The sequence below is a fragment of the Lepidochelys olivacea genome (assembly GCF_965140295.1).
Source record: "Lepidochelys olivacea isolate rLepOli2 genome assembly, chromosome: 4".
Classification (NCBI taxonomy): Eukaryota; Metazoa; Chordata; order Testudines; family Cheloniidae; genus Lepidochelys; species Lepidochelys olivacea.
This window is the reverse complement of record NC_140414.1, coordinates 79402206-79421562: the sequence shown is the minus strand read 5'-3', so window position 1 is coordinate 79421562 and position 19357 is coordinate 79402206. Positions and strand designations below refer to the sequence as shown.

Here is a 19357-nt window from a genome sequence, read left to right as displayed (position 1 = left end):
CATATATTCCTTGATGATGACTAAGACTTTCCATATGGTAAAATGACATGTAAGCTCTTATTAATGGACTCCACTTAATTAAGTGCATCTGTCATATTTGTAACTGGCAGGTACCTTCCCTTTCTCATGTGATGTGTCAATGAAAGACTTGTGTATAGGAAAAGTACTCCAAGCTAAAACTGTCTTATTAGAAATATGATCAGAATTGACTAATTTCACCTTTACTAATAATGTCTAAACAATTACTAAAATAGAGAACTTATAGTTAGTAATCTAACTCTTTTGGCAACTTCCGTTTCAACCATCATTTTTATAAACCCATTAATATTATTTCCTTTTCTTGGTATTTATCATTATTGTTATTATTTAAGTGTTGACAATTTACTCAGTGCTATATAAGCCACAGTGTAATATTCACAGTATTTAAGACTTAATTTGAGGATTTAAATACCAAACAGGCCTTCTACTAGCCCTCTAGATAGTAGTGAATTTCACCCAAAATAACCTGAAATGCTTACAGTATAAAAGCTTGATCCTCTGAAGTGAGTCATATTTAATGTTACTGAGGAGAATAAACATGGATCCTAAGAGACAAAATGGAGAAGAAGGATGTCCTGGACTCCTGGAAAGCCTAGAAGAAGGATTAGCTTTGAGTTACAAGATTGTTGTGTTTGTTCACTTTTTATGGGCATCATGAAAGTAGTGAGCTTGAATACGGAGAGGGTAATGGCCTAGAATACACAACACATCTATAACATCAACAATCTTGCTCCTTTTAAAATACAAACTGTATTCTATGTATTTTGTTTTTCAGAGTACAGTGCAACAAACATAAGAAATTAGAAATGTGAAATTATTTTACAATGAGTATTGGAAAGTTAAATTACAGATATAAGCTGTATATAAGCTCCATACCAAAATCATACAAATAAATGTTGCAACCAGTGCATCTTTATGTCTAATAAATTTAATAACCATAAAATGTACATAATGGTTGTTTTATACCAGGAATATCTAATTAAAGTCATCCATGCAAGATTGTTAATTTTATGTTTTAAAGGATTGTCCATTACTTTGTAAAATACAGCAACATGAAGCATCTCGTGTACAATTTGTGCTACTTTAGAGGATGAGTATGCTAAGAACTAGGAACTAAACTCAATAAAACCATGTTGTTTTTATGCTGCATAAAAAACCTACTCAAGTGAAATCCTGGCCCCACTGAAGTCAATTGCAAAACTACCATTGTCTGCAATGGGTTGGGATTATACACTCTGTGTTTGGAATGAGTAAAAACTGATTAGTAATTTAAGAATTTGTCCCCCTGACAGCATTCCTTTCATAGTTTGAAGATTGTTTCTTTTTTGCATACCATATAAGTAGATGAACATTGCCATAATCCCAGTAACTATAGAACTAGACTTCTCGCACCCTCTGAAAAAACTCTTTTAACAGTGAGGGTGATTAACTCCTGGAACAAACTACCAAGGGAAGGGTGGATTCTCCATCTCTTGATGTCTTCAGATCAATATTGAATGTTCTTCTGGAAGATCTGCAAAACCCAAGATATGCTTTAATCACACACAGAAGTTATTGGGCTCAATACAATGGTCATTGGGTGATATCTGTAATGGCCTATGCTATGCAGGTCAAACTAGATCTAATGGCTCCTTCTGGTCTTAAACTATGTGAAACTATACAGACAGAACAGTGTATTGGCTGTGACCTTGTGTGAGTGGGGCAGCGCTCATTGAAAATACCAAGGTCAGGGCAGGCTGCAAAAGGGAGAGCAGATAACGATTAGTTTTGTGAGTAACACTGAAGTTAAACTCACCAACGAGTCACAAACTGTGCTTCTGATCCCCCTACACTGGTTACTGAGACAATGAAAAAAGAAATCATACAGCCCCCTTTATTGCATTCCAATTCTCTGGCTCCCAAGCAGCATATGGGTCCAGTACAGTGAGAAGTTATTTAAAAACTCTGCTTACTATTCAAAATGTTCTTCTGACCCCAAAGGGTCAGCCATGTTACCAGGTCAATATTAGTTTGGATCTTACCCAAAATACCATGCTGACAGCCAATCCTTTAGTGTCTAAAACTAAAGCTTTATAATAAAGAAAAAAGAAAGAACTAGAAGAGAGTTGTTAAATGATAAAGAACTCAGATACATACAGAGACTTCAAAGTCCATAAATCAGGTTCTTAGCAATATTGGTGAGTTTGCTGGCTTGAAAGTCTCTCTGGAATACATCCACAGCTTGGATGGGTCATTCACTCCTTTGTTCAGACCCTTGTTTGTATAAAAGTCACTACAGAGGTAAGAAGCAGGAACGAATACAAAATGGAAATGATGCAGCTGCCCTTTATATTCCTTTTGCCATCTGGTTTGTACTTCCTGTGTGCAAGCTTCACAGCACATGGCATGGAAATACCTTGGAGTCCCCTGTCCAGAGGCATGCCCCTACAAGTCCTGATGACTCAAAGTGTAACCCCTAGCTTCTTTCAATGGGTTCTTTGTACAGCTGATAACTCTGGATGGGCCATCCAGCAGGCTCAGTGCTGATGCCAATCTGTCTGAGGGTATCACCAAGAAACACAGCACAAGTTTGGAAATACAGATATATCATACATATCTATAATTCATAATACAAAAGTGATACAAACATATAAACAAGATTAGCATACTTGGTCAATTATAACATTTTCACAGATACCTTGCATGGCATATCTGGCATGATTGACTGCAATTTTATAATATTGATATTAATAATATTATAAAGCACTTACATATTCCGTACAGTGTCACATTGGCCAATGTGAAAGAAAAAGTGAGTGATATCACACTTAGTAAGAGCATCCAGCTTTGATCGGCGCGCTCAGTTGATAACCCAATATCAAAAGCCAAAAGAACCCATATCTCACACACACATTTTGGAGTTCCAGACTATAAGACTGACCCTTCTTCTGATCAAAAGAAAGTTGACGCACATTCTCACAGGCAACACAGTGGTGCTCTTTTGCATAAATTACCAGGCTTCCATACTGTATTCAGTAACAAGTCACCTGTAGGAATGTTGTGGAAATGTTGTGGCTCAAACAGAGCACTCCAACCAGCAGTATATCTGACCAGTATGATGCACACTCTGGCTGACAATCTGACTACCGGGTGGCCTCTGAATGGATCTTTACAAAATAGAAATAGAATCTTTGTCACCAGCCACATCATAAAGTGTTAGAGCTTCTGCTTGAGAGCTTAAGTGGGGTAAAAATATGATTCCCCCTCTTATGCTGTGGGATATGTCTAATATTCACCTTTCACCCATTTTTTTTTTTTTTACTCCCAAAAGTCCCATAGAAAATTTGACAGGACAAGGCATAAATAATGATATATTCAGCATGGGCTTGAACAGTTAGTTTTAAAATCTCCTAGTCTTTCTGAAAAAGCCTCTGTTCTTGTTGCTAAAGGAAAATCAGACCCTGCATCTGGGTCTTAAATCTCTTCATAGCAGGTTTGGACTAGGTTTGTTAGCAAACTGTACACATTATCAGTACATGTTAATAACATACTGAAATCATGAAAGCCATCCACCATACGTTTCCATGCTGTCAGATAGAAGCATTTTAAAGTTTGGGGAAATACCAGGGGAAATAACTTCAAGATCTTGCCCTATTTTTATCATTCTTGTCTATCTTTTATCTTTAATGAAGGAAGATCTCTCTCTCTCTCCCCAATGGTGAAAGATACATGGCTTGCTACTATGTTCCCACAATATATTAAAATTCCATTCCTGCGAATTGTCACAAAGATACTTATGGATAAGGACTATGTACTTCATTTTAGACACAAATTTATCTCCATTCTACTCACATGCAGACTAAAGCCTTTTTATTCTCAACAACCGACAATTAGAATGCTGAATAGTGATGTGCTTATATAAAGCATCTCTTATGTCAAAGCTATTAATTATTTCAAGAGTCTTCATCTACTATTTTAATTGCATCCTTCAATATGAATTTTCATCCTACATTATGTCCCACAGCTGGGCCTCAGCAGAGTGAGACAAAGGAGTTATTTTTATAGCAAAAGCTATGAAGATGCCATATAATCCATTGCTATGGTAAATATTAAAGCAATCATTAACCAAGTTTACAACAATCAAGACTGGTAAATAATACATTGAACTCTGTCACACTACCTTATGTGATGCTGAGTGGTAAAAAGAGTCTCAGATATACATTTTTGTCAGAAAAACAAAATGTACATAGCCTCAATTCAGCATACTTTATTCATAGGAAAATATGCTTAACTTTGAGCATGTGAGTAATCCTAACTTTATTCAGTAAAATCCTTAAGTATGTGTTCAGATTTAAGCATGTCAATAATCCCATCCCTATTCAGTAAAGCACATACTTAGCTTTCAGCACCTGGTTAAGGCCCATTGAAGTCAATAAGACTTAAGTGCGATGTTGAACTCCATATGATTTTATGAAAATATGCAAATGAATGTCAATATAATGTAACTGGAATATGCTTCATGAAAAAGGTCTCTTGTAAGGTATCATTACAAAGCTTATCATCTACTGAGTGTGGTCATCCTATTTGTATAAATGTATCATTCTTGTATCTGAAACTAGACATATGAAATATAACTCTGAGGTCCTATTGTAATTATACAAATTGTGGGCCATTAATGGTGGTTTGGAATCTTGATGACTCCCATCAACTAGGATAACTGGTTGTAAATGGCTCCGTTTACTTGCAAGCCTTCCTGTGAGTCAGGCCAGGAAGAATGTAGGCTTGGGGGTCTCATAGGACATGTGACCATGTCACCTGGTGCTGGAATCTATCTTAAATGTGGTGCTTTTCCATTTAGAAGGAGGGGTCGTGACCCAGAGAGACAAAAGATTCCCACCTTGTGTCAAAGCTATATAAGGGGGTGGAAAAGAACAAAGAGGGTTCCAGTCATGAGAAATCCCCTAGTTACCACCTGAGCTGGAGCTAACAAGAATTGTACCAGGGGAAAGGATTGGGCCAGACTAGGACGGAGTCCAGTCCATAAAGGAAGCTTATTGGAACATCTCTGAGGGTGACATTTTATCTTTAATCGGTTTCTTAAATGTATTAGGCTTAGACTTGTGTGTTTTGTTTTATTTCGCTTAGTAACTTACTTTGTTCTGTCTCTTACTTAAATCCTATTTTTTATACTTAATAAAATCACTTTTGCTTATATATTAGCCCAGAGTAAGTAATTAATACCTGGGGGAGCAAACAGCTGTGCATCGCTCTATCAGTGTTACAGATGGCAGACAATTTATGAGTTTACCCTGTATAAGCTTTATACAGAGTAAAACGGATTCATTTGGGGTTTAGATGCCATTGGGAGCTTGGTGTCTGGGAGCTGGAGACAGGAGCACTTCTTAAGCTGTTTTCAGTTAAGCCTGCAGCTTTGGGGAGCATGGTTCAGACCCTGGGTCTATGTTGCAGCAGGCTAGCATGTCTGGCTCAACAAGGCAGGGTTCTGGAGGTACAAACTGGCAGAGAAAACAGGCTCAGAGGTAGTCTTAGCACATCAGGTGACAGTCCCAAGGGGGTTTCTGTGATCTAACCCGGCACATCAAGCAAATGCTTAAGTGCTTTGCTGCAGCTGGGTTTATAGTGCCTATGCAGATCCCACTGAAGTCAATGGAAGCTGAATCAGGCCCTCTATGATTTGTATTACAAAAGGTGACCACAGTATGCAAATGAGAGTGATAGAAATGCCCATAAAATGAATTAAATAAAAAAGAAATGAGAACAAATCGGCCAAAGCTTATATACAGGGAATACGATCACAAAGAAATAGAGTTTGTACCAATCTATGGCCAGTAGCCTGAGTCCTTCTGGAGCTAGACCAAATTAACTGCTTTTAGAACCAAAGTTGTAGATGTAGATCATGATCCTGCAAGTAGTTCCATTTGGGTGAGTGCAAGAGTTCTTCTAGAACGTGGAACAGCTTGCAGGATGGGACCATACTTCTCATTGTACTTTCCTCAAAGCTCTTTATCACCATTCCCATTTTACAAAAGGAGAAAGCTGCAGCTCAGAGCAGTGACTGTATATTGTAATTTCTTCTAATTAATTCACTAGTCAAAAGTACATGACTAATTTTTTTGTAAGTTGTGTTATGGGAGTTTTTTCCTGGTATTTTTGTTTTGTTGTTTTACTTTTAGAGGATGATGGTAAAGAGTTTATTGGGAGTATTTGATACTCAATGGGCCAGGTACTTGGGTACAGCCAGAATGCATAGAACACAAATCAGAATGTAGTGTGCAATAGTAGCTTAAATCTTTCCTTTGCATAGCCCTAATATTGGTACTGCTCTGTGCATGCTATTCCTCCTGGGTTGGGTTACAGCAGCCTGAGGGCTCCTCTAATTTATGCCAGCCTTTAATGGCTAGTGAATGTCAAAACAACAACCTAAGATCACTTCGGTGGGCCTATCCCTCATTTCTGCAACATCCCCTTTCCCCTGCTAGGCTGGGAATGGGGAGAACATGTGGCATACCAGCCCATAAACTAGCTTTACACAACCACAGGATCTCCCTTGCACTGGTGTGATCCTTCCTGGGGGATACATGGGGGAATGATAGTGGCAGCATGGCATAAGAGTAGCCATAATGCACTGGAGGTAAGGCCTTTTGTTTTTTATTTTATTTAACATTTCCTGGGAATGTATCGGTGTTTATAAAAAAAATTAAAAACGGATGAAAATCAGCAAAAACTGAAAATGAAGGAGCAACAGGCAGGGAATTGATAGGTGTCTTCCATTCCCCGTTGGTCTGTTGCTTAAGTGGTCAGATCGTCTTGGCTACTGCAATCTGGCTATTTGCCTATCTCATTCCCTGCTACACAGAAGAAATAGATGGGGCTGAGCTGAAGGGCTGGGGTCAGGAAGGGGCTCTGTCCAGCAGGGAAAGCAGTTGGGAACTATCACCCACTTCCCTCAACCACTGTGAGACAGGCAGGGAGCCTCTCTCAGCTGCCAGGACCCAGCCCACTGTTTGGCTTGCTCCCCCTCTGCACAGCAGCCAACATCAAGCAGAAGTTACTCGACACTATGCCATTCGGTGAGGACTCTGCAAGGGAGGAGATAGGTGCAGGGAGTTCCAAACAAGTACTTGCAAAATTTGGGTTAAAAGTGGGTAAAACCCAAATACTTTCTTTTTAAAAACTGGGGAAATTTTCATATAAATATGGTAGAGCTGAAAACAAAGGGCCTAAGGCTATACCCAGTCTGTCTTTGTTAGTCATGACTGGTTATGTAAGTCACATGGTATTGTTTTTGTTCCTCAACTAGATACCCAGAAGGAGCCAAGAGGGTTTGAAGCCAGTGTGAATTTGAGATAGTGAATAAACACAACTAGAGAGACATCGTTAAACCTTTTCCTTCCTGGCCCACGCAGGCCTTCCCCAAGGCATCATTCCTATAAATATGAAACCACGGTAAGAGCAATTATCTGGATGCAGAATTTAACTTTCTGTCATCATATTCACACAAAGTAATTGTGTGAGGGGGTGTTCTCCAGAGCAAATACTAATGTGAGTTTAAAACGTCCTATGCCAAAGAGCTCAGGCATACGTGTATAAAATTTGCTCTCTACAAGCATTCATGCAAGTAAAATTCAATTGCTCAGATATTGCAAAACTGAACACAAAAAGAATGAACAAGACACAACAAATTAATTTCTACATTTGAGTTCACAGTTTCAATTTTTGCTATTGATTACTCAATTTATTCCTTGTCCTATGCATGCCTCAGTGCACAGAAATTACAATGATGCACCCTATCTGTCCTCTATAAATATCTAAAAATAGAAATGCCTCAGCTCTTATTTCCTCTCCCTCACCACTCAGTGCTGTGTGCCTTTTTAGGTGCTATGCCTTGCGCCTGAAACAGCACCCCCTTCTCATTAATGCCAAGTAACTTGCTCCCCTTCAAGTCCCTCTTCAAATCCGTACTAATCTAATTCTAACCTTTCCAGTGGCACTGTCCACTCCTTCTGAGGCACCCGATATGCAACAAAACAGCTATCTATCTATCTGTCTATATATGCTACAACACACAAGAAATCTTCAAAGAGGAACAACTTATGTAAACTGCTTTCCTGGTAAGATCATGCTTTCCCAAAAGTCCTATTCCCTTTGACATATTCTCTATTTTTTCTTCCTACTCACCATAGTCGGCCTTCATTATTTGTTTGTGATCTCTGTCTAAATTATGCAGTAAGCTTCTGGAGAATGGAACTGGTGAATTTTGGGGCTTGTAGTTGTCATATCTTACTTAATGACCCTGGAAGCAGAAAATGGGATTCCTGTGATTTGAAAACTGGCATATTTAACTGGGGTGCGTATGAGAAAAATATACATGACCATGATCACACTGTAACAGGGAGCTAAAATTTATAAGGGATATAAAGGAACTATTATAGGACATGCTGTCTTTAAATAATTATGTGATGTGTCGAAGGGGTAACCATTTAGGTCTTAGATCTTCAGATGTAGAAAGAGACTGAGGAAACTGGTTGATAATGCAGATGAGATTAAAAAAAAATTGACGTGCATGTTGACACTGTTTTGGGGATTAGTTGTGATGAATATAATGGGAGTTAAGCAATTACTTTTTGAAGTAGTGTGTGACTTTTATGCAGTTTACAAGAGCAGATATCCCATTCTGACAGTGTATGGGATTGGTGCTTTTTATTTGTGAATTGTACCTGTAGAGTCAAGGGGACAGATTCAGAAATGGTGGAACAGTGTGCAGTTTCATTGGCTTTAACGGAGTGGCAGACATTTATACCAGATCTGAATTTAACCAAAGAACCCATTTCTCTTCACATTTTCATTTTTGTGTGATAGCAATATACTGTATAGAGTACAATATTATTGGCTGGATTTTATGATGCTAACATTACAACCATTAAACATTACCCGGTGGTGATGTCACAACCATGAAATCTGTAGTTATTCCTGCTAGCTCACATTGGGTGTGCCACTCGTTCTCTCTCTTGCTCATATTGCAGTGCAATTACCGAGGATCTTCAGAGTATATACAACTGGGAAACCAAGTAAAGAAAGTTTTAGTTACTTCAGATAAGAGAAAACCAACTCATCAATAGCACCTCCTCATGTATTTCTATTATTTAGCTCATACTGGGAGTAATATACATATAGGCTGGATCCTAAAATGGTTTATACTAACAGGTCTGTTGACATCAGTGGAACTATGCTGATTTTCACTAGCTGAAAATCTGGCCCTCTACTCTAACCCAAATCAAAGTCAATTATTTTCATATTTGGAGGGGGAAAAATATTATCCCAGTGCTCTTGTGATTTCACACCATAAAAAACGTAACAGGTTTGTGACTTCTGTTTGGTAAACCAAGTCCTGATGCTGAAGTCCTCCCACAGACAAAACCACCCATCGACTCCAAGAAGTGCACAAGTTTTCTTTAAGGCTCATATATTTCTTTGCCATTGAACCTTCTCAATGGAAAAAACAGAGCATTATATTTAGCAAGAACTGTAGCCTTCAATTACAAATATGTTTCAAATTAAAGTAAAATTTACCAATGACTGAAATACAAAGACTCCTTTTGTGACTGGAATCTCCAGTAAACTTTGATCAGTTCTAGTGATATTATAAAGCATTTCACAATTCCCAGATTTAACGTTTTTCAGCAGTTTATTCCTGAATTCCAGTCTTCTCCAATACAAATATCACTGAGAATTAAAAGGCAAAACCTGCTCAAATGTGTGTGTGTATACCTTAGCAGAGGGAAAACTTTTAAGGAAGACTGACTTCATAAATAAATAAATAAAAATCCTTTATTATTTGTACATCTTGCTCGTCTCTGGCTCTTTCTATGTAGTGTTTCTTCTAGAAAGGTGTATAATTTTAGAGGGGAAAATGTTAATATTGTTAGAACTTTTAAATGGGTGGGCAGAATAACACTTATGCCCCAAATATATTTTAGGCTCTCCGGACAGGATATTTTAGGGTTTTTTTTTTTTTAATTTAATGTACTAATTTACAAGTAAGTTACCTGTAGATATCTGAACTCCCAAAGAGAATCAAAAGGAGAGTTACAATATTGTGGATCATATTCCTCTGTAGGGTTTAGACAGAACAAATCCAGCATCTTGGCAGGGGGGTTAGACTTGATGACCCTTGCAGTCTTGTCTAACCCTATTATTCTATGAAGACACACAGAATATTGCTGAAATGGTGTGAATTTTGCCTCCCTATCAAACAATACTATACCTTTAAGAGGAGAGGGTCTGTGCCAGTTATCTGCTGTAGCATCAGAGACATGAGAAGTTGCCATAAGTAAAGAGTTAAGCAAAGCAACCTTTGGAGATTTAAAGGGTGACCCAGGAAAAATTAATCATCCTGTCCTTGCTCAAACTCTAAACTTCGGCAGGGCATTTCCCGGAGAATAAAGAAGGGGGAACCCCTAATTGAAGGGGGAAGGGTGCGCGACTTCTCGCTTTATATTTCACTCTTTTGGAGGTCTTATGATCTTCCTAGGTGGTGAGAGCTGGGGAACTTTTTAAGCCATGTAAACTGGAATAAATGCATTAACAATGAAGGATTTCCAGTGCGCTTCCCATCGGCAGCGCATCCATGTAGTTACACGTGCACGACGGTCGTCCTGATCCCCAGTTCAGATGAAATCACAATTTGCAACTGCACCTCCCTATCGCTGCTTCTCCTGTGCAGGGGAATCATTCTTCTTAAGCGAAGTGAGCTCCCTTGCCGCCTCCTCTCCAGCTCCGCCTGTTCACTCCCTACTGCGGCAAAAAAACCCCATTTCCCATGCAAATCGGCGGGATCTGTACACTTTTCTCCCCGCGGAGAGAGTCAGGGCATGATGGAATCCTTTCCTGGGTTCTTGTCCTTGACAAGTGCAGTAGCAGCAACTCAAGTCTCAGCAGATCTTCAACTGACCGAAAGCGTCCATTGAAGTAAAGGGTGCCATGGCAGTTTACCCCGGCTGAGGATCTGCCCTGAAAATAATTAAAAGGAATCTAGTTGCGAAAAGACACCCAAGAACTGGATCAGGTGGACTATTCGGTTGCCCAAGGTATGCCATGCAGGCTGTCACCGCTCATAGAAAGAGAACGCACTCTTTCTATACAAGACACTGCATGAGAAAAGAGCCACCCTTCTTCATCTGAAAGGCACTAATATAGGAAGAGGAAGAGAGAGAGAGAGATCTTGTCACCCCTTGGGGCACAGAACCTTTGGACTGAAACTGTTCAGTCAAATTAGGAGAAAATTGAAAAACAGCAACAATAAAAATAAAAACGAATGCGACTTGTGTGCAATGCTAGGGATGGTGAAAGGGCATTTCAGTCATTGAGGAGAGTCAGACAAGCTAAATTGAGATTTACCGATCCCACTGAAGGCATCGGTCAAAATTGGTCTGAGATGCAAATCTGTTGGTTTCCTTCTCAGTGAAAGTGAAATTTAGTAATAATGAATTACTGGAACCATCTTCCTTTTCCAAGCAGACAGCACACATTTATCTTTTCACTGCGATTAGGGGAGAGCCCTAGGAGCTGCTGTTTGATCTCAGATGTAAGCCACAAAAGAATCCGAACAGCATAGTTGAGTAGTAAAAGATATTTTATCCCCGAAGATTATTCGGTAGATAAATTTCACATGTAAAGCCAATTTATTCTGTCTTTATCGCAGAACAAATGTAAGGCCTCAACTAGTACCATTTAAGTGGCTGTAGATAGGGTAAATTATATTGCAATTATTGTCCCTCACAGGTGATATTGATGATAACTTTTTGAAAACTCTCCCCTAAACTCCCTTGTGTTTTACCATTATTTTGCTCTGCAGATTCAGTGTAAGACATGAAATAACTTGCACGCCTCGGGAAAATAATTGACCTACTAGGCACCAGCGATGTAGATTTCACAGTTTATTTGATTTGTGAAGGTACAAATGCAGATTGGATTAAAGAAAAACCAAGTCCTCCATGTGATCTAAGAGCCTGCTTAGATCCTTTGCAGGTCTAACTATTGTAAAACAACATCAGGTTTACGGTCATTTCGCCTGTGTCACCAGCACATAAATCACCGTCTGGGTTCCCGCCGCAGGATGGAGAGACAGCAGGGCAAACCGCTTCGGCACGGTGGGGGTTGGAGTTAACCTGGGCTACTACCACTAGGTTATTTGCCGCGCAGCTTTTTGCAAGCTGCCCCTTTGCGATCCTGTTGTCCTACAGGACAGCCAAAAAGGGCACGTGTATCTTGTAACAGAAACAAGACGCGAAAGCATCCAGTGCATTCTAGCGTCACTTCTGGTGCAGTTATCAGAGCCAATTACATCTCCTCTTTGTTTTCCTTGTGTAAATGAACGGGGGAATCTGGCGATGTCTCGAGTATTTATCAGTTTATTTGAAATGAGAATATACAAAATAAACCTGTATTTTTCTTGCATTCGGGTGGGTTGTTTGAAGTCTCCAGGTTAGGAATTTAGATAAGAGGAATCGCAGGCAAGCATAGCCAGATATCAGGGTGCCAGACACCAGATAACCTTACAAGTGCCTCCCTCTCCGCCCCAGGGGCTGCCTTCACAGACAGGGGGAGAAGAGAAGAGAAGGACAAGCTAGGGTCTCCAAATCGGGACAATCAGGAGTTAAATCTCCACTACCAGATCGGGGGGAGACCCTCGTGATAAAAAAAAAAGGACCCCAAATACTGAGGTCTTCAAGATGCAGTTTTGATTATTACAGTTTCCCAGCAATCCCATACAAAAAGCAGGAAGGGCACATCTGGGGTTCTGAGGCAGAAACATGTTATATATTGGGCTTTTTCCATACAAAGGACCAGAGCCTGTGATCTTTACTAAAGCAAAGCTTTCACTGGGACAACTAGGAACTTTGAGTGAGTAAGGACCAAGTAAAGACGGCAGGATTTCATTCTTAGCTTACTATAAGGGGCCCAATAAGGTGAAGCCCTTGCGCGCCCTAAAAAAGTCCTATTAGAAGTGCACTGTCCTTTATCCTGCTTAGTGCTGAGCACCAGATGAGAGTAGGGACTACGGAGCAATACGCTGGGTCCGGCTGTCTGAGAGTGTTAAATGCGCAAGAAATATAGGATCTTTTCACGCGGACTTTGTTCAGATAATTTGTTCCCACTAGGAGGAGGATTTGCGATTAGAGTAGAAATGGAAAGAACAAACAACTCTTTTTATGCTCACACTGATTGCAAGAGGAAAGCAGGGTGGGATTTTATTTTATATTTTTAAGAGGGGGAACCTTATTTATTTTTTTTAAAAAGACCAATGGGGGGGGGGAGGCTAAACTGTCAGCTGTTTTCCAAACATCACATTAATGCTGCCCAGAGCTTTGTCGTAATGTGACTTTACTGTTTTCAAATGTGTTTTCCAACCTGTAATCGTTTGTTTGTTATGTCTCGGCAGAGAACAATGAAAGCAAAATAGGAAGGGGGTGCACTGGGATTTGTTATTTATGTGTGTATTTATTTTTGCAAAGCAAAGCCACATTTTTCATTTTGAGCAAAGCAATAATCCCAAAGGGCAGGGGGGGCATTTAAAAGCTGCAGATAGTTTTTCCCTGTATTTGATTACAGACCATTTCGTTGACACTCTTTCGTCCCCCTGTACTTCAAATAAAGGGTTTTAAACAAGTGTAAAATACACGGCCACGTTTGAATCGGAGACTCAAGAGCGTTAGTATTTGCATTTGCCTCTGTAATGCAGAACAACGGCCGAGAAATATTTACACTTCAAAAGTTTAACAAACACACGCAGGAAACTTTTAACTTGATGAGCATATTAACAGCGACCTTCAATACTCTATTTCAATCCTATGTAGGCCATCAGAAAGAAAAGTGGCATTTGACAACTATATGGCATAGTTTTGACCACAAGACCAGTGCTCTCTTGTTTAACCTACTGGCTCGAAAATACTGGAAGGTGTTTATATTTACTGCCCGAAATTATTTTCTAAACACAAGTCCTCCAAACAGTTAGAGCTTTCAAAATAGGAATAATTATTAATTATTATTAGTAGTAGTAATAGTACTAGGTCTCCAGGAACATTGCAAAATTAACTGTTATGTCTCCAAGTATTTTACAGAATAAAACTGACCGATTAACTTTAACGGCCACGAACTAAATTCTTTCAACGATGCAAAATACATGTAAAATAATGTTCAAATTTTAAATTGGCGAATGTGTGTGTGGCAGGAACCTGCGAAAAACAGCTGGTCCACATTGTTATTAGTCTAATATTTTCAGGCAGAAATTAGATGTGAATAAATTTTTAATCGGTGCTCACTTTGTTTGACTGCGAACAAATAGAATAGCAATTATTTTCTTGTTCCAAAAGCCGCAGGATCACTACAGAAGAGTAATATCTCTGGTTTCAGAGTAGCAGCGGTGTTAGTCTGTATTCACAAAAAGAAAAAGAGGACTTGTGGCACCTTAGAGACTAACCCATTTATTTGAGCATAAGCTTTAGTGAGCTACAGCTCACTTCATCGGATGCATTCAGTGGAAAATACAGTGGGGAGATTTATATACATAGAGAACATGCAACATGCACTCTCTGCAGCTGACAAGGATAATAAGAACATTACAGATGTTCTGCTTGAAATAGCTACACGTTGCTTAGATTTCTGTCCTGACACTTTTTAAAGGGCGTTTTTTAAATAGCCTCAATTGATCTGGTTGTTGTTATTAAAATAGTAGCTTTCTTAGGGTGAAATTCTATTTCAAAGCACAGAAGCGTCTTGATTCAAAAGGGAAGAGTGCGTTTGGGGAGAGGTGAGGTGAGGAATCCCAATTTGGTCAGGAGTTATTTTTCGGCTACTAGAGAGGTTACTGACTTTAAATATTTTTTCCCCTCAATAACAATTATTGGACTAAAGATTTTACTCTACAAACCAAATCCTCCATCCTTGCGCTCCTTTACGAGCAGCCAGTTTACTAAACAGGTTTTATTGCTGACCAATGCCCTTTACCCAGTGAGTCTCGTCCATAAGCTAGAGCTAGACAGTATATTTTCCATCCACTGACTGGCTCATTAATGCCAAATACGTGGGTGCTAGTTGCTTCTCATTTACTAATAAAACGTTACTACAGCTAGATTAAAAGTGTATTTGGAGTACACACTGTATCTGAACGGTACTTTCATGCTATTTTTCTCAATGCCTCCTTTCCTGATCTTATTATTACTTGCTCCCGTTTGAATGTTTATAGGTAATAAAGAACTAATTCCATTCTTGGTAATGATTTGCTCAAGGCGCGCATCAATCACTGGCATCAGGACCCATCACAGCCACTAGGGTCCAGTGTCTTACGTATACAGCTGCTGAGAACGAAGCTCCATGAAAACAAAGGAGGAAATAACAATGTGTATGTATTTCAAGCATTTTGTTTACTGAAGTCTAATTGTAGTGTGGTGAGTACAGAGAATATTCTGTTGTTCAGGAAGGAAAATATTTGAACACAGCGTTGAAGGAGCAGGTGAATATTCTGCATTTGGACGGGGTTTGTAGCATTTCGGATCTTTGAAGCCTCCGTGTTTGCTGAATATAGGTTCTGTGTCCCATCCTACTCCTATTGAATAGCAAAGCTTTAATAGTGCAGGACCAATCCCTCAGAAATCAATATCAGGACCGAGTATTCTTCTCGCCCGCCTGCCAAACCGGAGATCAAGAAAGCTAACGTGTGCAAAATATCATGGCCCGGGTTTTGTTATTTCCCCCCTCTCAAATCCTACATTAATTCCCAGGGAAAGGGCGGGGTGGGTGGGGGGAAAGAGTTTTCTACACTGGGGCTTTTGAGCAGAAAGACTGTGTTCTCTGATTCCACCAGTTTTATTTATATGGTTTAGGGTAATATATATTGGACAAGAGCAACATGGAATCCGAAAAACCCCAAAGTCTGGCAATAATTCCTCCTTCAAAGGATCAGATGTTACAGATAAGTGACATCATGTAGAATCTGAATGCCTTCCCCATTATTCACTTAGAGCAGGTTTTAAGGTTATGTTCCAATTTGAAAATGAGAGTTGGTCTTGCTGCTCCATATTATATTACCCGTCCCTTATGCAATGGATCATCACATTAAATGTCAGACAGAAGAAGAAAATGGAAAACAAGCTCAAATAGAGAGTAGATAATATTTCCATGAAGGAACATTTCGCTCTTTAACAAGTTCCCTGCATGCTACAATTATGCTATAAACTCGTTTTGATTATGCACCAGATTGTAGACTGCAAACCATGGAGCTACTTTTAAAAACTATTTCTGGAGCAAACTTTTTCCATGGCAGTCAATTAACTGAACAGTGAAGTGTCTATCTTTGCAGAAGGAGTTAATTTCTCATTTCGATCACTGATGCTGGGGACACACACCCAACCAGGGCTCTGGTTGTCAGGCACAAATGCAACATTTATAACTTTGTAAGCTTTTTTCCTTTAGTTAGTGCTTCTTTTGGATGGGGTGAAAGGAGGGAAAGTTTTGTTCTAAGTATTAAAGCTGTCTAGCACTAGACGAAATCACCATGTACACTGGCAAACTCATTTTCGCGCTAGCTCTTTTATACCGAAAATTCTGAGTGAGACCGTGGACGAGAGAAATCACTTTTACCTTTATTCTTTGGAACCACTGTCACTATTCTCCTCTCTTGCGACATCGGCTGTCTTTGGAGATCTCCTCTGTCCTCTAGAGTGTCCCTCCGCCACCTAGAATGACACACAATTAAATTAAATGTTTAACAGCTTCTCCCACTACACACATACTTACATTTTTGTTCTTTGCATTTTGACAGTACAAAAAAGCCCCCCTCCCTTTCCCATATATGGCACTCCTGGAAAACAATCTGCACCTACTCTGGGAACCCATCAGTTGTTTAAACAGCCAAGTCTATGCCAAACGCTGTCACAAAGTTCCTTTCTGTTTAAGATATTCTAAATGCACTTAAATCCCGGTACTCTGCTAACAATATTTTATTATTATTTTTTCCACTGGCTGATGCTCCCTCCTTTTGTAGGAGACCCTGTCCAGCTGCAGCAGCCCAGAGAAAATCCATTCGTCTGACTCTGAATCGACTCCAAAGTGCTAAGAAGCAACAGCAGACCAAAACAGAGCCCAGCATACATTAGTACCTTCAAGATTGTTTAAACAATTGTATAGACTGGTTCACTCTGATTCAAGGATGGTTCTGCTCCCTTTTATTATACCTGTCTCAGAGATCTGAAGACACTTGCCACAGGCAATTAACTCGGTGTCCATCTCTTTGCCACTCCCGGCATTTTAGCAGCTCTGCTCTGGAGGGGGTTCTCTATTTTAATGATAAGAGATTGCTACACTGGATCTGAGACTTTTGTTATTTTGCAGCGGGATCCAACCTTTCGCTCTTCTGACGGCTGTCATGACCCCCTGCTGCGTAAAGGCATTTGGTTTTTTGTTTGTTTAATGTTAATGTCCACCCATCAAGATGAGCTTCAAACTCTTATTAAAACAGCCTCCAGCCCCCGCACGTTACGCAGGGCAAAATCAATCAAATATTGAGAGGTCTGGTTATTTGATGACGTTAGCAGGGCAGCCGACTCCTTGACACGGACATTTGAGTGAAAGCTGCCTCGTCAGAAATAAAAACAAATAACTCAGAAAATAAACCTGACAAGAGCTACAACTCCAAATACGTGTATGGGCGGTAGAACAGAAAAGTAAATAAATCTGGGTTACCTAATTGAAAGGAAGAAGAAAGCCGGTTGCATAAACAGTGCTTCACAAAGAGGAAAACCAGAACACGAGTGACACGAGACAACTGGCAGCGCATACGCATGCGCGGCGATACGGAGCGTCCGCGCGCAGCTGGGATGGAACCAGCTCCTTCAAAGCCTCACGGCGCTTCCCCATTTGCAGAACGACTGCAATGAAGAGCTGTTTGGCAGCTGAAATCTGCTTTGTGCAATTACTGCTGAGGGATTAGACTCTTGCCTTTTCATAGAGGAATTTGAATTCACTGGGAGCTTTCCCTCCACCCTCTATTTCTGCTCTAGCCACCTCAGAGAAAGATGCAGGAGGAATGGGGGTGGGGAGGATTCAGTGACAAGGGGGGAAAGGATTAGAGACATGGAAAATTTACATAGGAAGAGAGGTTGGAAAAACGGAGAGTGATTGCTTTAAGAAGGGGTAGGAATAAGAAGGGACAAGAGAAGGGTATAGAGAAATTAGACTGGCACTTCTATTCACCCTGTCTCATTATACAATAAGGAAACATCCAGGGAAAACAAAAAACCAACCAACCCACCCTGATAAAAGGAAATACTTTCTCCCCCAATTAGTCTGTTGTACTCAAGATGACAACGAACAAAGGAGCTTCAGAAAAGGACTAGACAGCTCTGTACATAAGGAGAATACACAGAGATGCTATAGTAAGGGTTACAAAAATAGACAAATGTTTTGGAAAGGATACAAATTCTCATGCCTTGCTCAGGGCATAAGCCAAACGAACTACCGAGTGTTAGGGGAAAATATGTCTGGGGACTGTTATTCCGTAACTACCTCCTGCAGGATTTTATCCATCTTCCTGTAATGCAGCTGGTACTGCATTGTAAGATACTGGACTATAGGGACCATTGGTTCTGCTCCAATATGGCAATTCCTTGTTTCCTATGAATCAGGATTACAGGATCTCGCCTGGAGAGGCATTACAGGATCTCTCTCTCTTACCCAACCCCCTTTTTACCCCTATATAATTATGACAATTCTGTACATTAAGACCTCAAACCTGTAAAAATGTATGTGCGTGAATATCTTCACTGACACAACTGGTAACAAAATGGGACTATTCCCATGCATAAAGTTACTCCAATGCACAAGTGTTTGCAGGATTGTGGCCCTACATTTCAACATTAAACTGCAACTAATCCAGAAGAATGCTAATCTACATGCCAATGAAAAATATAGTTCTCTTTTTTTTCAAATTCCTTTTTTAGATATGTGAAGTAATTGTAATCAATTATAATTTTATAAATGATTATGGGAAAACAATTCTTCCAATGTATGCTGCAATAATTATATATAATTTAAACTACTATCCAGAATACCTACAATCTGCATTAATGTTACTATTATGCACTGACAAAGCAATTTTCATAGAATCATAGAATATCAGGGTTGGAAGGGACCTCAGTAGATAGGTTGGTCGGGACCTTTCAAATCTTTCTCTTTTTGATCCGATCCTGCAAGTCCCACACGTTCCAAACTTCCACTGGAACCAAAAGGAATTCTGTTTGCAAAGTATTCACAGGCTCACGCC

The 19357-nt window shown here is 39.7% G+C and overlaps 1 long non-coding RNA gene across 6 annotated transcripts; it reads right to left on the bottom strand.

Moving 5' to 3' along the window:
• Positions 1-975: 975 nt before the first annotated feature.
• Positions 976-17891, bottom strand: LOC311520079. Of its 6 annotated transcripts, XR_014711477.1 has the most exons (6): positions 17271-17393; positions 16678-16772; positions 8971-9095; positions 8218-8332; positions 2176-2576; positions 976-1552 (listed from the first exon to the last, which is right to left on the bottom strand). It is a non-coding gene; the product is annotated as an uncharacterized lncRNA (long non-coding RNA). The 6 variants fall into 6 exon arrangements; XR_014711475.1 differs by lacking the exons at positions 2176-2576; positions 17271-17393 and adding an exon at positions 17779-17891 and having other exon boundaries at positions 977-1552; XR_014711476.1 differs by lacking the exons at positions 2176-2576; positions 17271-17393 and adding an exon at positions 17439-17504 and having other exon boundaries at positions 977-1552.
• Between the last annotated feature and the right edge of the window lie 1466 nt (positions 17892-19357).